This window comes from Apium graveolens, chromosome 10 (genome assembly GCF_009905375.1).
Source record: "Apium graveolens cultivar Ventura chromosome 10, ASM990537v1, whole genome shotgun sequence".
Classification (NCBI taxonomy): domain Eukaryota; kingdom Viridiplantae; phylum Streptophyta; class Magnoliopsida; order Apiales; family Apiaceae; genus Apium; species Apium graveolens.
The window spans coordinates 155186015-155209856 of NC_133656.1; the positions used below are offsets into that span (position 1 = coordinate 155186015).

General features: G+C 36.6%; 1 non-coding gene across 1 annotated transcript; it reads right to left on the bottom strand.

Moving 5' to 3' along the window:
* Positions 1–466: 466 nt before the first annotated feature.
* LOC141694651 (small nucleolar RNA R71) lies at positions 467–573 on the bottom strand. Its single transcript, XR_012563939.1, has one exon. It is a non-coding gene; the product is annotated as a small nucleolar RNA R71 (small nucleolar RNA).
* Between the last annotated feature and the right edge of the window lie 23269 nt (positions 574–23842).

The window sequence follows — 23842 nt, forward strand, 5'->3', positions numbered from 1 at the left end:
GTGGTCGTTAAAGTTCACTGACTCATATTCTTTTACTTCCATGGTTTACTTGTTTGTGTTTCAGGTACTCATTACAATGGGAGATCCAGCAGCACCAACGAAAGCGTTGATGGATTTTTCTCAACCCAAGATCAATGACATTCAATCTAGCATTGTCAGGCCAGCGATCTCAGCTAATACCTTTGAGATCAAGCCTGACATTATCCAGATGGTACATAACTCAGTTCAGTTTAGGGGTTCTCCAACGGAAGATCCAAATATGCACATTAGGGATTTCATAGAGATTTGCGACACCTTCAGGTTCAATGGTGTGTTTGAGGATGCGGTGAAACTGAGACTGTTCCCATTCTCTTTGAGGGATAAAGCTAAGAGCTAGTTACACTCTCTACCAGCTGTTTCTATCACTACTTGGGAGGATCTTGCTCAGAAGTTTCTTACTAAATTCTTCCCTATGGCAAAGACAACTATAATCAGGAATGCTCTTACTCAATTTGCGCAGCAATCGGGAGAGTCTTTGTGTGAGGCTTGGGAGCGCTACAAGGAGATGCTTAGGAAGTTTCCTCATCATGGGATGCCTGATTGGATGATCTTCAATTGCTTTTATAATGGTTTGGGAGCACAGTCGAGACCTATGCTCGATGCAGCATCAGGTGGAGCTCTATGGGCTAAAAGCTATGAGGATGCTTATGAGCTGATCGAGATGATGACTGTGAATGAATATCAGTATCCAACCCAGAGATTGCCACAGGGCAAGGTAGAAGGAGTTCTTGAAATGGATACAACTACGGCTATCACTGCTCAACTAAAGGTGATGTCTATGAAGATCGATTCTCTGGCTAACTATGGTGTTAATCAAATAACCAGTATTTGTGAGCTGTGTGCAGGTCCGCATGTGACGGAGCAATGCGCTATATCCAGTGAATCAGCTCAGTTTGTGAGCAACATTCAGAGGCTGCAGCAGCCAGTTCCTGCCACTTATCATCCTGACAACTGGAATCATCCTAACTTCAGCTGGAGTAACAATCAGAATGCGATACAACAGCCGTCCCAGCAGTTTGGAAACAAGAAATTCAATCCTCCTGGTTTTCAACAACAATATGCACAAGACAATAACTTCAACTTCAACAACAAACTCATGGAGGTGCAGGACTATCTTTGAATGAAAAATCTGAATTGGAGGAGTTGCGGATTATATGCAAAAACCAGGCTCTTATATGTCAAAGCCATGCTGCTTCTATCAAGACTCTAGAGAACCAAATAGGGCAAATTGTTGACGCCTTATTGAATCGACCATCAGGAACGCTTCCTAGTGATACAGAAGCCAATCCAGGCAAGAGGGAAGTTAACGAACAGGTGAACGCCATCACCTTGAGGTCTGTAAAGGTCGCAAGCCCCCAAATTCAGCAAGATGAAGATTCCGAAAATTCAGATTAAAATGCAGGTGCGTCTGCACCCTTGCCAAATCCAGAAAATGAGATTGTAGCTGAAAAAGTGGTGCAGAAGGATGCCGAGGTGGAACCGAAGAAGAAAGCTGTTGAAAGCAATCCTCCTAAGGGTAATACATGGGATAAACAGGTTTACCCACCCCCGCCATTTCCTAAAATACTTCAAAAGCATAAGTTTGACAAGCAATTTGCCAAGTTTTTGGACGTTTTCAAGAAGCTGCATATCAACATACCTTTTGCTGAAGCTCTAGAACAGATGTTGAGCTATGCTAAGTTCATGAAGGGTATTCTATCTCGGAAGCTAAAACTTGAGGAGTTGAAAACCGTTGCTCTAACGGAAGAGTGCAGTGTTGTGCTGCAACAGAATTTACCTCCTAAGCTTAAAGATCCAGGAAGCTTCACGATACCTTGCACCATTGGCAATCTGTCATTCAACAAGTGTTTGTGTGACTTGGGAGCTAGCATCAATCTGATGCCCTTGTCCATTTTCAAGAAACTTGGACTACCTGATCCAAAACCTGTGAACATGTCTTTGCAGTTGGCTGATCGTTCCATCACTTATTCGCGAGGAGTAGTTGAGGATATCTTGGTTAAGGTGGATTGTAATATCTGGAATATGACGTGTACTTATTTTTATTAATAAATGAATTATGTGTATAGCTTCTGTTAGCTATATGTTGTTTTATTATTATCTATGGGTAATTTGTGGTGTACCAGGTTGTTCGCGTAAGTAATTATTGAGCTGTATTATTTTTGTTTCACTTTTAAAAGTGGATTTAATGCAGATTTATTTGCATATATATTTGGATTGTCTCTAAAATCATTTTTATGGTTTTATAATTACAATAATTATTTTTGGGATTTTATAAAATTTAGAAATCAATAATTCATCAATTATTTAGCCCTGTATGATTTTCTGATTGCATTTATTTGTAAAATCCGCATTTAATTCCATAATTCTTCAAAAATTATGAAACCTATATTTATTGAAGTTTGGAATATTCTGAGAATTTTAAAATGATTTTTGGAATTTTTGGGATTAATTTCACCTGCGTGTTGTTTCGTTTATTCGTTAAAAACGGGTATAAATTTTGTTTCAAAAATTATTTTAAAATTATGAAAATTTTATTCTACTGGTTTTGAATTATCCCAGAAATTTTAAAACTATTTTTGGTAAATTTTAAGGTTATGTTTACCCGTAAAATCTTTTTCGTTAAATCGTTAAATTTGGTGACAGAGATATGATTTCCAGCTATAAACCAAAAGGATACGTGTCCAATTTTAGGACACGTGGCTTATTGTGGTAACAAGGTAAATTGGGTACCCGGGTTCTTTGTTTTGTCGACCCAGACCAAAGCATCAATCTCTCATTCCCTTTGTAATCTCTCAATCTCTCAACCTCTCTCTGTCATATTCCTTGCTTCTCTTTCCCGTTCTTGTCGCCTCTGTACTCAGGTAATACGCCGCCGCCTGGTTTCTTCCGGTCTGTTCTCCGGTTAGCCGCGGTTGCCGCCTTGAATCCTCGATTTCCAGTATGTTTCCGGTGATTACCCGGCCTGGCTTTTGGTTTGCTGTGTATATATAACTATATATATGGTTGGGGTCGTCACCAACCTTTGCTTCAGTTCTTAAAAGCTGTTCTCGCATTTCTCTGTCCATTTGAACTTCTCAGTCTTACGAGTAAGCCGCGTTAAAGAGGCTACTATCTTTACAAACTTGAACGAACCTCCGGTAGTGACCGGCCAATCCTACTTCTGGTAGTCGCCCTAACCATGGTCATTAATTCCTCAGTGGTCCTTTATTCATTATTGTCAGGATCCTCCACGGGATCCTCCTCAGCAACAATCCCTTCTAGGACAACATCCTCAACCGCTACATCCTCAATATGAACATCATCCGGTCCCGCGTTAGGACGCTCTATCGGATCTACAATCTGATCTCCAATAAGTAATAAAACATCATCGCGCTGTTGCTTCTCAACCTCAGGGTTCGGAGTTCCGCTACCATATACGATAACGAACTACGCTTCTATCACGATATTTATAAGGGTCCCCATAAGGGTTTTAACTGTCAGTACTACGTTAGGTAGCCCGACTATGAACTTGGTAAAAGTTCTTATTATCTTAGTGAACTTATTATCTTAACGTCACATCATCTCTGAGGTTTATAACGCTTCGCTCTGATACCATTACCGTAACACCCCCAAATCCGGGGTCGGGGATTCGGGTTGTCACGAGTTCCATTTCCCTTATCAATGCTTAATCTTAACAGTCAACCAACTACTGCGTACTGTGACCCCACAATATACACACACACACCACAAGTTATAGTCTCAGAGATGAATATCCAAAAACAACACAAGTCATTTTATTCCACAATTATAACCATTTCACCATAAAAGGGTTTCTGAATAATTTACATATTCTTTGCCATTATTACAATTCATAAATATACATAAGTCTGGTACATCAAAAGTTGAAAGCCTAGCCTATTGGTAGATCCTCCCTCAGCTACAACGGCATCAACGCCTACAGGAAACTGCGGAACGTTTCCTATCCGCTCACGAGTTGGGAGCTTGGTCCTGATCATCTTGTCTATCTGTTGTTGTGTGATGAAAGAAAAAAGCAAGGGTGAGCAACAAGCCCACCGAAATAATATGCAATATAATTTACAATATATGAGCATTCTCAAAGTACTCATGAAAATCTTGGTCAAGCAAATATGAACCAAGTTTGATCTCTTAATGCGACCAAGTCACAAAATATTTAGTATATATGTATATATATACTTTTCAAAATCTTGAAATCCTCTGTCATGTATAATATACACAGAGTTCCAGTTTATAACTGTATAAAAATATCATCGCAAGATGATCTCATATATCTAACCTTGTCTCAACGTTTTTCTGAAATTTTTTGTCTTGCATAAGATAATCATTTACTAGATATAAGTTGAAAAGATGAAGTTACAAGATACTCCAATATACTTATATATTTTCCGAATACTGCTTGAACTACCACCGTTCAAGTTATAATTAGTTTCAAAAGTTCATCACATAGATGAGACTACAAGATAAGACTTGAATAGATTCAATCTTTGAAATATTATTGAATGAAATGAAGTTACGAGATACTTCATTAAGTCCCGATATATATATCCATATATATATCTCTCATACATTTCCTGAAAACCTCTGTCATGTAAAGTATGAACAGAGTTGTAATATCCAATGAGTTTGGAAAGAAAAGAATTTTGGCATAAGCCCGATATCTTGCTGATCAGGCAAAGATACCCATTAAGTAACATTTTCTACTGTAGATGGATGAATTCCTCGTCGGTCATCACCCTGGCCGCATTAGGACCTCGCGCTAGACCGTTACCCGGCCACTCACACGTGGATGGACTGTCACCCAGCCTCTTACACCTTCATAGACCGTACCCCGGCCTGTCGCTTATGCCGACTCAATTAGATGGACTTACTTCCCGAACGTTGGGCAAGTAATCAAATTGTTTTCTCAAAACAGCAACCTCGTTGCGAATATAAAATACACCACAGAGCCGGATCCCCAAGATTTTTGAGCGAATATTCAAGTCTCCTTCGAAAGGAAGATCTTAAATCTGAAAACGACTTTTGGGATCCGCTCTAACTTTTAAAATCATTTTGAAGACTCGAAAACATTTTTAAGAATGTTTGGAGTAAAGCTGATTTAATGAAATAAATCAGTCCCGATATATTAGAAAATATCTGAATATTATTATTTAAATAATATTCCTATAAGGATAATCCTTATAAAAATAATTGAAGTAAAAGTTTTAAAACTTATACTTGAAATGAATAATAAATAACCAAAGATATACTTATACGAAAGTACGATCTTTATTTGAATAATCGAAAATAAGTTTGATTATCGAAACATTATTCTTTAATAAAATAAAGAATATTATTTAATAATTAAGCGGAGTCATAATCCCTCGAATGAATATTAAATATAATATTCATTAAATAAAATAAACTGAGTCATACATCCTCAAATGAATATTCAAAATAATATTCATTAAATAAATAAACGGAGTCATAAGTCCTCGAATGAATATTCAAAATAATATTCATTAAATAAAATAAAGTTATCGAATAAACCTTATTTGATTAATAGTTTTGAAAACTATAACTATATATATAGATATATTTATATATATATAATATACTCGGGAACATCGACTCCCGGTTTAGAAAATATCCACCTTTGGGTCCCCTATACTAAGGGTATACGCAACTACTGCTTATCTCTAGCATAGGTATTATGCAGTTTATAAGCAATTGAATCAACAATTAGATAACAAGATTACGAAACAGACATGCATATATACCATATGACATGCTCCAATATATCGCAAGACTTTGATAATAATAATCATGCACTTATCACAAGATAATGCATATACATATATACATCACAACAACAGTATAACGGGTAGAAAACTTGCCTGAGTGCTCCCGGATAGACTTAAGCTTAGAGTGGGTCTGATAACCTATGAACAACAACATAAGTCGGAATTAAACCCCGGTCGCTTAAGAAACTAGACTTTAACCAATTGAACCCTAACGTTCGCTTTTGCGCTTAACGATTCACTTAAGTCGCTCGAGTACCCTCGGCTCCACCATTTTTAATAAATTAACCATTATGAGTTTTAAGGCGATTCTTTCGCGAGTGCCTTACCAACTGCCTAATACACTTTACATAAATGTTTCATACTCCAATTAGTCATTTAAGGTCTTTAACCAATGTTTCAAAGTAAGGCGAGGGGTAATGGTTTGTTCGCGAAACGCCATTACTTAAAACGGTCGTTTCTCCAAAACCGTACATCGGATTCAAACGAACCACATATCAAAACAAAGCTCGTAACATGAACTATCTAATCATGTCAGTGGTCAAAACCTAACAGTGAGTTCTCGGGTCCTGATGTTAAGAACAAAACAGTCTAAAGTAAATCGGGCATTACGACGACTATGTTTACGCGATTACCCATTTTTTATCCTACTCCAAGTCAACCACCAATCAACCACAATTCAACCATACAACCAAACTCCATACATACAATGCTACAACAGCCCCAAAAACTCAATATTTCCAATTTACACTACTTCCCAATCATGAACTAAAAGCTTACATAAGTTCTTTAACTAATCAACAAGATTTACAACTCCAAACACATCACAAAACCAACACATCTCTAAATACACAATAATCAAGCTTCTCATGAACCATTCCAAACACAAAAACTCTAAATATACAAAAGTAGGGCTAGGGTATGAGATTATACCTTCCTTGGTGAGTAAAAGTAACTAAGGAGCTTGGAATCACCCTTGAAAGTCCTTACCAAAGCTTAATCTAAACAAAAACTCAAGAACAAAATTTTAAGTTCTTGAAAAACACTATTCGCCCTCTTCTTCCATGAATTATAGGAAGAGATTGTGAAGGAATTTGAAGCTTAAACTTATGGCTCATCTAAGTTATGAATTATTGAAGCTAAAGAAACAAACCTCTTGAATTATGAAGGTGTGTAGCTTAAGTTTTGAAAAAATATCCCTTGCTTTCCATGGAAAAGCCGAGAGCTTTCTTGAACAAATGGAAGTGTTTTGTGTTTTTGATGTTATGATTTGTTTTTGGCTTGGCTGATCCACTTTGTTTGTTAATTACCTTTTAACCATGGTAAAATTTGTGTGGCTCACAATCAACCAACAACACACTTCTCTTTTGGTCATGCTTAGGTCATCATCTTATGTCATCATCCCACACTTGTCCTCTTCTTGTTGGTGAGATGACATCACTCTCCACTAACCCTTTGATTAACTCCTAATCACTTGGCTAATGACCGCTGATCTGTTATACGGTTCGCTTAACTTTCGTTCTCGTTTATCGTTTGAGGGATCATACCCGGGATCTTATTACTTGGGTTCCCTTAACCTTTCTCAATACATTATATTCCTTTTTTTATCCTCTCTTATAATCCTTGAATTTAAATCCTTTTTATCCTGTTACCTTATACTCAATTCTTTCGGTATCTGGTGGATTTTCGGGAAAAATCAAAGTGTTCGGATTTGGATTCTGACGCTCTTTACATACACTTATATACCACATAGAGTACTAATAATATCTCAGAAGATCAATAAAAGAACCCCTACATAGTGTGGTATGAAAAATTTTCTTGTTCAGCATAATCAGCAAAATCACTATTCATAAGGGTTTCAAAAATTCCAAAAATTGGGGTTATTACAACTGTAATAGAATTGGTGTTTGGGAATTTGTGGATTGCGATTGTTGTTGTTGGTTCGAATTGGTGGTTGGGACTTGTAAATTGGATTGTGTTGTTGATTTGACGTCGAGTTGTTCGAGGGGTTAGTCCGATAAATAAAGGAAGTGCTACCCGATTTCCGAGAAATCAAATTTCAGAAATATGGGAGCGTATCCAATAATTATCGAGACGTCGAGCGAATATATATAAATATATGAGCATATGTTTTATACGAAACTTGATTGTATATTGTGGTGAAATGTTTTGCCAAAACCAATAACCCTAATTTCGTACAATGAGGAGTATACATATTTTCTGGAAACGAACACCAAACCGATTTTCGAGAACGTGAATCCTAAGTGATACGTGTATTATTATATGAAGTATGTTACGAGTCGGGTTTTGTTAACGTTCGGGTAGATTGTTAGCGAGGATATGTCAAGCATAATCGAATGTCTAAGTTAGGGTGTTTCGACCTTGTAGGTTCTAGTCGGAAGGCCCGAGAATTGGCATTGGATGAAAGATAGTTTGGTGGTCAGTCAAAAAGCTCAGTAAGATTCCAATCAAAGGACTTAAGTGTTGAGGTCGAATCCAGAGTGATCTAGTGGATTGACAATAAAGCCTGAGCGACAGAGTCGACTCAGAGTCGATCAGTAATAGTTATAAAGCCCTGCAAGGCAAGTACTTCTAAAACTGTTTTCGAGATATAATGCAAATATTTCTAAATTCTCTTGTGACATATTGTTAAGTATTCAAAATAGCTATATTTTATATTGTAAGTACTTTGAATCCTTCAGCCTTGAACCTGAGCCACATCATTTGATCTTTGAGCGTAAGCCTTATTCTTTATAAACCATCCTTTGTTGATTTTCAGATACCAAACCACACAAATATGATACTACTCCCCAAATGTATAACTACCAAACACTAAACACTGGAACAGAACTGTTTGAAAACACAGAAACTTTTATACCCCAACCATTCTTTATAACATCAAAGAACTAAACCTTGAAAAATCATTATTCGTCTAATACATGATCCTCTTACAGGCTGAAAACCGTTTCTCATACATACCCTGATAAACCCTTGTGATACCCATGAATTGCATTACGCTTTTATTCAAGTGTTTTATCATCATTGATTATGATCTTGTTTTATTGAAGTATATTTTTTATCATACTGAACTGTTTTAGAATTGGATAGTTTTCTTATGTGGACCAGATTCGTGGCCAGACCAGATTCGTGGTCAAGGTACGCCAATGTGTGCCTTGGATCCAGTAATTAGAGCAGAGTTGCGTGCCTTGCTCGGGGTTAGTGCATGACTGATCAGCATCCTAACCTTGGTTTTAAAACTTAAAATGAATATCCAATTCTAACGATTGTTTAACAATAAACTTGATTCTTCTGAATCATCCCATTTGAACATTGTTTAACCTTAGTTATCATTATTATGACTTGCTGAGCTAGTTAGCTCACTCTTGCGAATCTTTTATGTATTCTACAGTTAAAAAGGATATGGTTGATAGTGAGGTTCCTCAGTCCAGAGTACGAGCTAGGATTTCAGATTGAGTTGGATCGAGCTAGCAGGAGCTTCTTATGGTAGTGAGATAGTAAGATTGTAAGAATAATTTCATTACCAGTTGTAAGTTAAATTAGTTGGGATTTGGTACGTTGTAATAAAAGTTAAGGTTGTGGCTTGTTTTCATACTTTAACCTGTTGCGATCCGTGGTTATGTAAAGCAGGGTCATTGCAAATAATATTTCTTATACAGGTTTTTATATTGTGTATGTGTTATGGACCCCAAACTTCTGACCCGGGTTTGGAGGGCGCCACATGGATAAACTCATCTTCCCTGCTGATTTTGTAATTCTTGATTTCGAGGAAGATAAGAAAATTTCCATCATCTTGGGAAGACCATTCTTGGCTACAGGCCGAACTATGATCGATGTGCAAAGAGGAGAGCTTACGATGAAGGTTCAAGATCAGAAGGTCACTTTTAATGTGTTCAAGGTAATAAAGTTACCCACAGATAAAGAATAGTGCTTTAAAGTAGAGCGGGTCGACTCTGATGTGAATTCGAAGCTCGAGCAATTGCCAAAGTCAGATACTTTAGAGAGATCCTTAATAGGGGAATCAGTTATTGAAGATGAAGAAGGAGCAGAGCAACTACAGGTTTTGAATGCACCTTCGTGGAAGAGGAAGTTGGATATGCCATTCGATTCTCTTGGGTTAGCAGAGATGAAAATTTCTTAGGGGCGTCTCGAGCCGTCTATTGAAGAAGAGCCCACACTTGGGTTCACACCACTGCCAGATCACTTGAGTTATGCATTCTTAGGTGCACCCCCTGACAAAGGGTTGGAATATATCTATAAAAATCTCAAGGGTGACTGGCTGGTTCCTCCCGTGCTTACAGATGGTCCCTTTCATGCACCATAGACAGTTGATAGGTTTGGTTTTGATGATGCGCAGTATAGAAGGTTGATTCGGTGTATTGAGGCCATGCATGACATCCACCAACGTTTTGCTGAAGATTTGACACACGCTTTTGGTACTGTTTTCTGAGACACGGGTGTCGAGGTTGATTGGCCACCTGATCCTCCATCCGAAGAGGGTGATCCTCCCGCTAACTAGGTATGCCCTTATTCCTTTCTATTACCTTCACTGAGGACAGTGAAAATTTTATGTTTGGGGGTGGTAGTTAAGGAATATGTTTGTGGGTGTGTCCATTTAGTTGCATATTCATGCTAGTTTAGTTCATATAGTTGCATATATTTGTCATGTAGTTTTTTTTATTTTGCTTATTTATTTTGCATATTAGTATGTTTGCATAGAGTTGCATGTGCACTTTATCATGATCCCTTAAGTTTGTTGTTCCGATTAATTTATGATATTGATGCAAGTGTAATGAAGTCGTATAGAGGGATGTTAAGTCTTATTGAGTTGATTTGCATGCTAGAAGAAAGAATTTTTCACTAAGTCTTATAGGTTGCTTGCGTACTAGATCATGATCATGGTTTGTGTTTGATATATTTGAGATGTCATGTCTAATATGTTTCATGTTTAGTTCTCAGATCTTAATAAACAAGAAATATCAGTTCTTACTGGAATCAGGACTTACTGGAAGTCAGGACTTAAGGATATCAGGACTTAGATTATCAGAAGATAATATCAGAAGATGGATATCAGAACTTAAGTACTGGAGGACTAACAGTTACGGAAGGAAGCTGATTTACAGGAAAGAAGATCGAGACTAATACAAGAAGAAGATATGCATGGAAAGAGTTCGAGGACTAAAAGAATTATATAAGATATCTGATTGAGATATTTTAGGAGATAAAATTATATTCCATATCAATTAGAAGTTATCTTGTAACTGTGTGTCTATATAAACATAGACATAGGTTTACACTATATGTGTTACGATCATCGAGAAGATCATACTTTGTAACCTAGCAGCTCTCGTGATATTTGTTCATCATTGGGAGAGAACAGTTCCATTGTAACAAAGTTTATTATATCAAATACATCTGTTTTCTGTTACTTGTGTTTTAAATCGACTTGATTGTATTCTATACTGTATTCAACCCCCTTCTACAGTGTTGTGTGACCTAACAAGTGATATCAGAGCCTCGCTGTTAACACACATACAGTAAAGATCCAAAACAATCATGTCTGAAGAAGCAGAAAATCCAACCAAGCCCGACAAAACTGAAGATCCTCCAAAGACTCAAACCCACAGTCGATATGAGACTATTAGGGTTCCCATGCTGAGACCTACTGAGTATCCCATATGGAAAGTGAAGATGACTACGTTTCTGGAAGCTACAGATCCAGGATACCTTGACAGAATTTATGAAGGACCGCATAAGCCAACCAAGCTCTCTGTTCTAGTTGCAGATCAGCCAACAAAGACCATACCAAAGGAGAAAAGTGAATACACAGCAGAAGATATCTCATATATTGCCAAGGATCCAAAGGTAAGGCATTTGCTGCATAGTGCCATTGATAATGTCATGTCAAACAGGTTAATTCAATGCAAGACTGCAAAGGAGATATGGGATGCTTTGGAAACAAGGTGTCAGGGAACTGATGCAATCAAGAAGAACATGAGGACTATACTCACTCAAGAGTATGAGCACTTTGACTCAAAAGCTGATGAGTCATTAACTAGTTTATATGACAGATTTGTCAAACTCTTGAATGATCTGTCACTGGTGGACAAGGAATATGATCTTGAAGATTTAAATCTTAAATTCCTTTTAGCTCTTCCTGAAAGTTGGGATTTGAAGTCAACTACTATAAGAGACAACCATGCTCTTGATGAAACTACTCTTGATGAAATTTATGGTATGCTCAAGACTCATGAACTTGAGATGGATCAAAGAAGCAAGAGATATGGGAGAAAGTCAAGGACATTTGCTCTTAAGGCTGAAGAAAAATCCCCTAAAGTGGTTGCCTCAAAGAAATGCAAAGGAGAGGCTCTCATCATAAAGTCTGATTCAGATTCATCAAGTTCTGATGATGATGATGACTCAGAAACTGAAAGTTTACCTGAAGTAGATGCTGATGAAGCTGTGTGCTCATATGGTGAAAGGTATCACAAAGATAGCATACAGGAAATTCAGAAGGGGAAAGAAGTTTTCCAGGAAAGGAAGAAGTTCTGATAAGAAGGATTTTAGAAAATCTGAAGGCAAAGGAGGAAAGTCTGACAGAGGAGATTACTCAAATGTCAAATGCTACAACTGTGGTGAGAAAGGCCACATATCTCCTGATTGCAAGAAATAAAAGAGTGACAAAGGCAAGGCTCTTGTCACAAAGAAGAAAAGCTGGACAGCCACTTCAGATTCTTAAGATGAGGAGAACTATGCCTTGATGGCAAATGCTGATAGCAGTTCTGATGCTGCTGAGTTAAAGGTACCTCAAACAACTTACGCCTTTCATACTGATGATATTACTGAGTTGAGATTATATCTTAAAACCATGTTTATTAGCTATAGAGATCAAACTTTAACATGTGAAAGATTAACTTCTGAAAATCTTGCTTTTAAAAAGAGGAATGATTATTTAGAAAAAGAGTTAGTTATGTTCCATCAAAGTCAGAAAGATAGAGATGAGGCTTTCTATGTTAGAGATGAATTGCTAAAAATGAATAAATCTCTAAAAACTGAATTAGAAAAGGAGATAGAGATTATCAGGACTTGGACTAACTCTGGCAGAGCAACTCAGGATATACTAAGTAGTGGTAACTGGAAAGAGGGCTTAGGATATGGAGATGAGAAAAGTGAAAAAGGAACTGAACAAGTTAAGCCAATAATTGTTAAACAGACTACTATGCCAAAGGTAAATCCTGTTAAGTTTGTAGCTAAAACTGTAGAGTTTGATTCTGAAAAGATGAAAGATATTGAGACATAAGTGATAGCAGAGTCAACTTCTGACAAATTAGAACATGATAAATCAACTGAAGTTAACATAGGCTTAATGACTAAGAAGCAGCTTAAACATAAGCTGGAAGAGATTACCAGTGTAAACAAGGTAAAGGAAGCTAGAAAAAATAGGAATGGAAAGGAAGGAGTGAATAAAAGCAACAATTATATGCCTGTTCCTAATGCTCCTAGAAAGAAATGCTATAACTGTGGAAACTTTAACCATCTGGCTTCTTTTTGCAGGAAGAATAAGAATATAAACTCCTTACCTTCTAAGTCAGGAGTTAAGAGTCAGTCTGTTAGGTTTAAGCCACAAAATCCTTGTTTTCATTGTGGTAGTATATGGCATTCCATTTATACTTGTAAGTAATATCATAGTTTGTACTATGATTATTATCAGATAAAACCTTCTTTGAAGAAAGTTACTTTAATTCCTTCTAGTGTAAAGTATGATGCAAAGTCTAATACTGTTAATACTGATAAGAAAAATGTTAGCATAAACTCTGATGCTAAATCCGCTGCAAATGTTAACAAACTTAAGAAGGCCAAATGATCCAAGCAAGTCTGGGTCCTTAAAACTAACCATTAGTGGTCTTTGTGATTGCAGGGCAACAGGAAGAGCATCCTAGTTCTGGACAGTGGATGTTCAGGACTTATGACAGGAAATAAAGCCCCGCTATCAAACTTTGTGGAGAAAGCTGGTCCAGGAGTTTCTTATGGAGATGGCAACATGGGGAAAACTCTGGGATATGGCAAGATCAATCTTGGGAATGTCATCATTGAATCAGTAGCTCTAGTCTCAGGACTTAAACACAGTCTATTGAGTATAAGTCAAATTTGTGACAGAGGTTATCATGTGGATTTCTTTGAAGAACACTGTGAAGTTATAAGTAATTCTACAGGCAAAGTGGTTCTGAAAGGATACAGGCATGGTAACATTTATGAAGCCAGACTTTCAACAAGTTCTGATGGTTCTGCAATCTGTCTGTTGAGTAGAGCATCAATTGAAGAAAGCTGGAATTGGCACAAGAAACTCTCTTATTTAAATTTCAACAATATAAATGAGCTTGTAAAGAAAGATCTTGTAAGAGGACTGCCAAAAACAATATTTGCTCCTGATGGCCTTTGTGATTCATGTTAGAAGGCAAAACAAAGAAAATCTTCTTTCAAGAGCAAAACTGAATCATCAATTCTTGAGCCTTATCACCTACTGCATGTTGATCTATTTGGTCCAGTCAATGTCATGTCTATTGCAAAGAAGAAATATGCTATGGTTATAGTGGATGAGTTCACAAGGTACACATGGGTGTACTTCTTGCACAAGAAGACTGAAACTGCATCTACTCTAACTGATCATGTCAGACAGCTGGATAAGTTGATGAAAGATTCTGTTAAAATCATAAGGAGTGATAATGGCACTGAGTTCAAGAATTCAATCATGGAAGAGTTCTGCAAAGATCATGGAATCAAACAGGAATTTTCTGCACCTGGAACTCCACAGCAAAATAGAGTTATAGAAAGAAAGAACAGGACTCTCATTGAATCTGCATGAACAATGCTTGATGAAGCAAAGCTACCAACCTATTTTTGGGCTGAAGCTGTGCAGACTGCTTGTTTTACACAGAATGCTACACTCATAAACAAGCGTGGAAAAACACCATATAAGATGGTGAAGAAAAAGAAGCCAAATCTGAAATACTTTCATGTATTTGGTTGTAAGTGTTTTTTTCTTAAGACTCATCCTGAGCAGCTGTCAAAATTTGATCTAAAAGCCGATGAAGGAATTTTTGTTGGATATCCACTTTCCACAAAAGCCTTCAGAGTCTACAATTTAAGAACAAGGATTGTCATGGAATCTATCAATGTCTCTTTTGATGATAAGAAGATTACAGGACTTGAAGATTTCAATGATCATGATCAGCTGAGATTTGAGAATGAAGATTTAAATTCTGATTCTGGAAATTCTGATGACTTAAATCCTGATCCTGTAAGTTCTGATGGATTAAGTTCTGATGTCATTGAAACTGTGGTAACAACTCCAAAGGAAAATGCACCTGTCCAGGGGGAGCAAGCTGAAGATCCTACCACATCTCAAGACTCCCGAGAAGCATCAGAACCTGTTACTGGCTCTTCAAGATCTGATTCATCTAGTTCTGATGAGCCAAGTACTGATAATTTTGGAAGCTCTGATTCTTCAACTCCTGAAAAATCAAACTCAAATTCTGAAGTCTCAGAGAGCATAACTACAGGGGGAGAATCATAAAATATTGATGGAGACAGCATGGATCATGGGGGAGGATCCAGTTTTAAAGATCAACTTCCATCTGCAAGGAAGTGGACTAAAGCACACACACTTGATTTAATCATTTGAGATCCTGAAGCAGGTGTCAGAACTAGAACTGCAACTTCAAATGAATGTCTCTATCATTCCTTTCTATCTCAGACTGAACCAAAGAAAGTGGAAGAAGCTCTTCAAGATGCTGATTGGGTGCAAGCAATGCAGGAAGAGTTAAATGAATTTAAAAGAAATAAAGTTTGAACCCTGGTGCCAAGACCAAAGAACAGATCTGTTGTAGACACAAAATGGGTATTCAGAAACAAAACTGGCAGTGATGGCATAATTACAAGGAATAAAGCAAGACTGGTTGCTAAAGGCTACTCTCAACATAAGGGTATTGATTATGATGAAACATTTACACCAGTTGCTAGATTAGAAGCCATATGAATCTTTTTGGCTTATGCTGCTCACAAGAAGTTTAAAGTCTTTCAAATGGATGTGAAAAGTGCTTTTCTCAATGGAGAATTGGAAGAAGAGGTATATGTTGAACAACCTCCAGGCTTTGTAGATTCTAAATTTCCCAATCATGTCTACAGGCTTGACAAAGCACTTTATGGCCTTAAGCAAGCTCCAAGAGCATGGTATGAGACTTTAGCTCAATTCATTCTGGAAAGTGGATTTCACAGAGGCACAATTGACAAGACTTTATTCTACCTCAACCATGGAAATGACTTACTTTTAGTACATATATATGTTGATATCATATTTGGTTCTACTAATTCCAAATTGTGTGAGAAGTTTGCAAAGTTAATGCAGTCAAGATATCAAATGAGTATGATGGGAGAACTCAGCTATTTTCTGGGCCTTCAAGTCAAGCAAACTGAAGAAGGCACTTTTATCTGTCAATCCAAGTACACCAGAATTTTACTGAAGAAATTTGGAATGCAAGATTGTTCAACTGCATCCACTCCCGTGGCCACTGCAACCAAGTTAGATAAGGATACTAGTAAATCAGTAGATATTACTAACTACAGAGGTATGATTGACTCCTTACTCTATTTAACTGCAAGTAGACCTGATATCATGAATGCTACCTGTCTTTGTGCAAGATTTCAGGCTGATCCAAGAGAACCTTACTTAATAGCTGTGAAAAGAATTTTCAAGTACCTTAAGGGTACAGCTGATCTAGGATTGTGGTATCCTAGGGAATCAGATTTTAAGCTAATTGGTTACTCAGATACAGATTTTGCAGGATGCAAAATAGACAGGAAAAGCACTAGTGGAAGCTGCCAATTTCTTGGAGGCAGATTGGTTTCTTGGTTAGCAAGAAACAAAAGTCAATTTCCACATCAACTGCAGAAGCAGAATATATTACTGCAGGAAGTTGTTGTGCACAGATTCTTTGGATGAAGAATCAGTTACTGGATTATGGGTTAAAATTTTCTAAAATCCCTATTTACTGTGATAATCAAAGTGTTATTGCTATGACAGGTAATCCAGTTCAACACTCAATGACAAAGCACATCAGCATAAGGTACCATTTCATAAGGGAACATGTGGATGAAGGTACGAAGGAATTGCATTTTGTTTCAACAGATCAACAACTAGCAGATATCTTCACAAAATCACTATATGAAGCTACTTTTATAAGATTGGTAAATGAACTTGGAATGGTTTCAGGTTCTTTCTCTAAATCTGCTTAGTTTTTGTTCTCATGCATCAGACATTATGATCAGTGTTTACAGATTGTATTATCTCTATATAATCTGTGCTTAATTTGAAAATTCATTAAATGCTGATTGTTATCTGATGTGGATTTATATACTCTGATTAGTGTTTTGAATGTTCTGTGACTATTCAATCCAATGAGGATAACTGTATTAGATGCTGACCTGGTAGTCTTTAACATACTAGAAATCCCATGTTTGAATTAGTTGTTTATGTGGAAACTCATTAACACAAGCAGATTCTGATATTGAGCTTAGTCAAGTTTACTTTGTGTATCTTATTACTAAGTCACAAACTAGATTTTTGTTTCTTATCTGTCAAATTCTAATGTCAGTAAATCTTAAGAATGAACTAAGTGCTGATAAGCCTCACTTATCAAAAGAAAAGAAAAGAAAAGAATAAAAGTCAGGTACTCCTTTGAGATATAGAGTAAAAATTTGGAAGGTAAGACCCAAGTGCATTGCTGGTATTAAGTTATATGCATTAGAAAAGCAAAAAAAAATCTTGGTGACTTTTCACACTCTATGATTACTGGAGAAATACTCTGATAACAGGATAAATTCTTATAAGCAGTCGTGACTCACTTACACTGAGAAGCCACTGTAAAAAGGAATTTCAAAAGATGCATAAAATGAGCACAAACAGTTGAGGTGGACTCATGCATAAATTTGTTCTATAGTAGATTTCATGACTGATGACAGATTTTAAGCATTTTTTTGAATTATGCCTTATTTCTAAGATGTACTAAAGTTTATTAGACTTTAATCTTTATCTGATATCTTGCTGAATGCACACACTTTCACTCCATATAAATGATGAAAATTACTGTGGTGATTAAGTTGTTTTTGACAAACAGTTAAGTGTCATTTGCATAATTTCTGAGGACAAGTTCTGATGAAAGTTCTGATGATTAAATTCTGAAGAAAACAAGTCAGTATTTGTATGAAAGAATTACAGAACAAGATATTCACTTTTTGAGTACAGAAGCCATGTTCTGATGACTGTTAACATCTGATTTAAGTTAAGTTCTGATATTAAATCCTGATGGAATCTTTGATGCTTACGTGGCATTTTTCGTTACTTGATTTATTTGTGGTAAAATCTGAAACAGTCATATTTAAATCAGAATAATTTGGGTGAGATAAAAACAGTTATAATCATTTTGAGTTACTGGTTAACGTGTATATCCTGAAAAACTGCATGTGCACGGTAATTATTGCATATTTTACGTGCCCATTAACTCTGTTTTAACCGTTTATTGACTGTTCACACGGTGCCAGGTGTAAAGTGTATCCCATGCTTCAAAAATACAACTGTTGAGTGGAGAGAGTATATATATGGGAGTTAAAAGATTTTCTAATCTTTTATTTACTTTTCTATTCTTAATCTCTCCTATTCTCTCTCTCTCTAATATTTTCTGAAGCGTTTTCTTTCAGGACTTTTAACAAACACTTTGCAAACACTCTCTTTCTCACTTAATTTCTTACAGAGATGGCACCAAAAGACGTAATTTTTAATGGAGCTAAGTTTGTTCCTAACAACTACTCCGCCATTCTTAGCAAGGCTGAAACTCCATCAGAACTTCACTTCATTCAGGATTTTCTCGCTAATTCTGATATTGGGTATGCTCTAACCCAACCTGATGCAGTCTCTGGAACTCAAGTGCTGGAGTTCTGGAGAAGTGGAGTATATGATGATGGTGGTGCTCAAGGGTCCCCAAGTATAATCTTTACATCAGGGGAGGATGAGCATGTCGTAACTTTGGCTACAGTACGCCAAGCACTACAGCTGCCTAAGAACTGCGCTTATTCCACTGTTGAGGAGCCAGTTCTTCAAAATATGATGGCTAGTCTGGGGTATGAAAGAACATTGGAAAAGCTAGTTCAATTGAAGAGACCTTACATAAGGAGGGAATGGAGTTTCTTCTTTGATTGCATCACCAAGGCTTTTGCAAACAAATGTTCTAACTTCGATGCAATCTCCATATTCAGTCAACAAATCGGGTATGCTCTCATTAATCAAACTGATTTTGATTATGCAAGTGTTGTTTTGGGTTTCATTGGGGATAGGATGAGAGAAGATAGGAATACTGTCTACTTTGCTAGATTCTGTCAGCTTATTTATAGTTTATGTTGTGATGATAAGCCCCAATTAGCTCATGAATTAATTCCATCATTTAAACTAGCCAAAAGAGATTTTAATGACTTATTATCTACTGATAATAAGAAGGTTGTGTTAAGACCCCTCCAAATACCTTTACCTGTCAAACAAACCTTAATAATCTATGATACAGTTAAGTACACTGCACTATATCCTGATGTACAGCCATCAGAACCTCAACCATCAGCACGTACCACCAACACACAAACACCTCAGACTTCTCAACCATCAGCACAAAAATCCAAACCTTCATCTTCCAAACCTTCTAAGAGGACAAAGTTTGTTCCTCAACCTCCACAAAAGAGAAGGAAGATGATTCTCAGAGATGAGCCTGAAAGTGAAGAGAAAACAGTTGAAGCACAGGTTCATGCATCTGAACCTGTGACAGTTGAAGCTGAGAATGTTACTTCTCAGAAAGAAACAACAGCTCAAAGTTTTGATACTTTGACAAGGAAATCTGTACATTGCTCACCTACTCAAGAACTGAAGAAAAAGGATGATAAAGGTGATGACCAGGGAAACTCTGAAAAGAGCAGAGGTCAAAGAAAAGTTCAAGGAAAATCTTCTATTCAGAACAAGTCAAGTTCTGATGTTGTGAATGCTCAAAGACTGAAGTCAAGTGGTGATAAACAAAGTCTGATGTCAAGTTACGATATTCTGATTCAGTCAGGATCTGAAGACTCTCAGAGGTTTTTGCAAACTCTGAAGTTAAAGGGAAAGCAGACTACTGTTTATTATAAAGATCCTAAAATCCAGACACTTGATGAGGAGATAGCAAGGAGATTATTTCTGAAACACAATTCAGGAATGGATTTAGAAACTCTCAAGGAGGAAGAAGCTAGATTTGCTGCTGAGAAGACAAATCCTAAGTCTAAAGCTTCTTTTGCAAAAAAACCTCCAAGGCCTAAGGAAAAAGGCATTGTGATCAAGGAAAAGTCAAATTCTGAAACTTCAAAGTTCAAGACTAGATCACAGACTGAGAGTGATCCCAAAGACAAAGGGAAAGAAAAAATTGATGAACCAACCAAGCCACTGGACTTGAAAACTTCTCAAGATCTGATGAAACCGGTATGCAAAATGGTTCAAGTAATTGATGATAATCTTGCTGAAGATGAAGATGTTCAAACTCTGAAAAGAAGGAAGATTTCTGAAGAATCAAAGACAACTTCTGACATAGCTCAAGTTGTTCAGAGTAAAGAACAGCAAGTAAAAGCAAAAGCTGCAAGTTCTGATAAAGTCAAGAAATTAACCTCTGACAGTGCTCAAGTTGATTTAGACAAGATGGAAGTAGCTGATAAAAAGAAACTTCTGTGGAAAAATGTCAAATCATCAGATCCAAAGAAAAGTCAATTGCTGTCTACTTTCATGACTATTGGGTTAAATGCTAGAGAACCAAGAGACAGGGATGGACTAGGTTCTTATGAAGCTAAAATCAAGACAGGAGTTGAAGTTGCTACTAGAGATCCATTTCTATTGACTGACAGACCGCTTGAAGATGTTACACAGAAACATCTTGATAAAGTTATATCTGTTCAAGTGGTTCTGGATGTTCATGACAAGCACAACATCAAGGAAAATCTGATTCTATTTCTTGAAGATGGAAGGACATATCAGATGTCGGAATCGGAAGTGCTAAACAAATCATTGAAAGAACTTCAATTCTTTCATTACCTTTTAGAGGTAAAGTCTGATATTACCAGGAGATGGTCAGAATTCATATTGAAGACCATCAGAGATAAAGCAAGAATTTCTAGTTCAAAATTTACATAATTCATTCCAAATATTGTTGAAGATGATGGAAGTGAAATTCCAATGAAGAAGAATTCTGCTAAACTTGAAATGATCCTGAAAGAGAAATGCTTATGTTACAATGAAAATTCTTCTCATCCCAGGGTAATAAAACTGAATAATGATTTAGAAAGAAATCACATCTCTGCTTTAAGGACTGCAATCTATCAGATTGAGAGTCAGACTGAAGAGATTAAGCAAATCAAAGCTACAATGTCTCAGGTCCTGAGAAACAAAGAAGAAAAGCTGATATCAAGCTTTATCAAGAATCATCATGGATTCAGATTGACTTAGTGAGATTGGTAAAAGCTACAAGGACTATAAGTTGTAGTTATTTGTCTAGTCAAACTCTTATTGCATTTGAACTTAAATTCTTTTGACATCATCAAATCTATTAACTTGTACATTCTTGCATAATTTACAAGTTGGGGGAGATTGTTGGATATATTTGAGATGTCATGTCTAATATGTTTCATGTTTAGTTCTTAGATCTTAATAAACAGGAAATATCAGTTCTTACTGGAATCAGGACTTACTGGAAGTCAGGACTTAAGGATATCAGGACTTAGATTATCAGAAGATAATATCAGAAGATGGATATCAGAACTTAAGTACTGGAGGAGTAACAGTTAAGGAAGGAAGCTGATTTACAGGAAAGAAGATCGAGACTAATACAAGAAGAAGATATGCATGGAAAGAGTTCGAGGACTAAAAGAATTATATAAGATATCTGATTGATATATTTTAGGAGACAGAATTATATTCCATATCAATTAGAAGTTATCTTGTAACTGTGTGTCTATATAAACACAGACATAGGTTTACACTATATGTGTTACGATTATCGAGAAGATCATACTTTATAACCTAACAGCTCTCGTGATATTTGTTCATCACTGAGAGAGAACAGTTCCATTGTAACAGAGTTTATTATATCGAATACATATATTTTCTGTTACTTGTGTTTTAAATCGACTTGATTGTATTTTACACTGTATTCAACCCCCTTCTACAGTGTTGTGTGACCTAACAGTTTGTTTGTTTGTCAATGTTTAATCACTTGTTTATATCTAGAATTTATGATATTCTCTTAATGGTAAAATGGCATAGATTTTTAAACTTGGAGAAAAATATTGGATTTCATTGTTAGTTGTTGTGGCTAGGTGTCAAATGGCTAGTAGCCAGTTCATATTTATATGATTAGTCTAGGGTTGAGCGAGATGGAGCGAAACACACTCGTTCAGAAATCATGTGAATAAAAGAAAAAAAATATGTGTTGATGCATAATTGATCACGAGTGGGCTCTTTAATACTCGAGTTATTAAGTTCTTAGGGGACTTTGTGCCTAGTGACCTAAGGCTTTTGTAGTCTGAGATCCACTAACCTAACACTCACTATATGAGTATTATTGTATAAGTCTTTGTGGACCTCACTCATTGTACGATCAAATAAGCATATTTGTGTTGTTATGTGTTATCAATAAAAGTGTGAATCATAGTATAACTCCGTGATAAATTTGAAGTGTTGTCAGTCATTTTGAGTTTATCATTTATTCTATTTATAACCTTGTGCTTGTCTTGATGAGTAGTGAGTCATGGGTATTGATCTAGTGCCGAGAGTATATCTGTTAAGCAATTGCACACACGCATGTTTCTGGCTTGTTAGTTGAATTATGGGATTTGATTGATCTGTGTGCGAATAAGTGCATTTGTTGAGATGTTTCTCATTGGTTGGTTTGGTTATTCGGAGGGGATCGTTGAATTCATGTAGTTTGCATTCATGCATTTTTGTTTCTTGTTTTTGAGTCTGTTTATGCATGAGGATAAGCATTGATTCAAGTTTGGGGGAGTGTTAAGTGGCATTTATGTCCACTTAGAATGTTTCATAAAGGCTTGAATTGGTGTTTTGTACACGAGTTGTTTGTGTTTTTGATACGTTTTTTCTCGTGTTTTGCATTTCAGGCATAGATAAAGGAATGAGGAGATTTAACATTGTTTTGGTGCTAAATTGGTGTTAGGAAGGTGCCTCCGAAAATTGCTCATTGAATTACATCAAAAACCAGCCAAAAAAACAAGAAAATAATTTTTCTCCAGAAGCTTAGCGCGCCCGCGCTGTGTTAGCGCGCGCCCGCGCCGGTTGGTCAAAGTTACAGCGCGCCCGCGCTGGGATAGTACGCGGCCGCGCTGGGTCATTTTCCAGGAATCCTGATTTGAATAGAAGATCGATATGCTGGGCTCTCGGGCGACTTGGACTGCTATATAAAGATTATCTAAAGACGTTTTTCATAACAGAGACTAAGGAGAAGACGACGAGAAGACCTAGGAGCACAAATACAACAAAGGAGAAGAAAAGCTTGTTTATACTTGTGATTCTTTAATTGAGTTGTAATCTTGGATGCTAGTTTTCTTATTTGTTTAACCTATTACTCTTGTTTAACGTACTTTGATTATTATTCAGTTTATAAAGACTTAGTTTATTATACCATGATTTCATCGGAACCCACGGTGATGATGAATTCGGTTATGGGCTAATTGTTATCATGGGGTTCTAACGGATTTACTTATGGACTTCAATAGTTAATTTATTTCGATATCTTAGTGTGTGGTGATTGTATGATATCCTAGTATTGGTTGTGCTTATTCGTCTTATGAACGTCGCAAACTTATAAGATGGCGTGTTAATCTCTATTGAAGTGAAAGTGAATATAGGGGGTTTAGAACTTGCC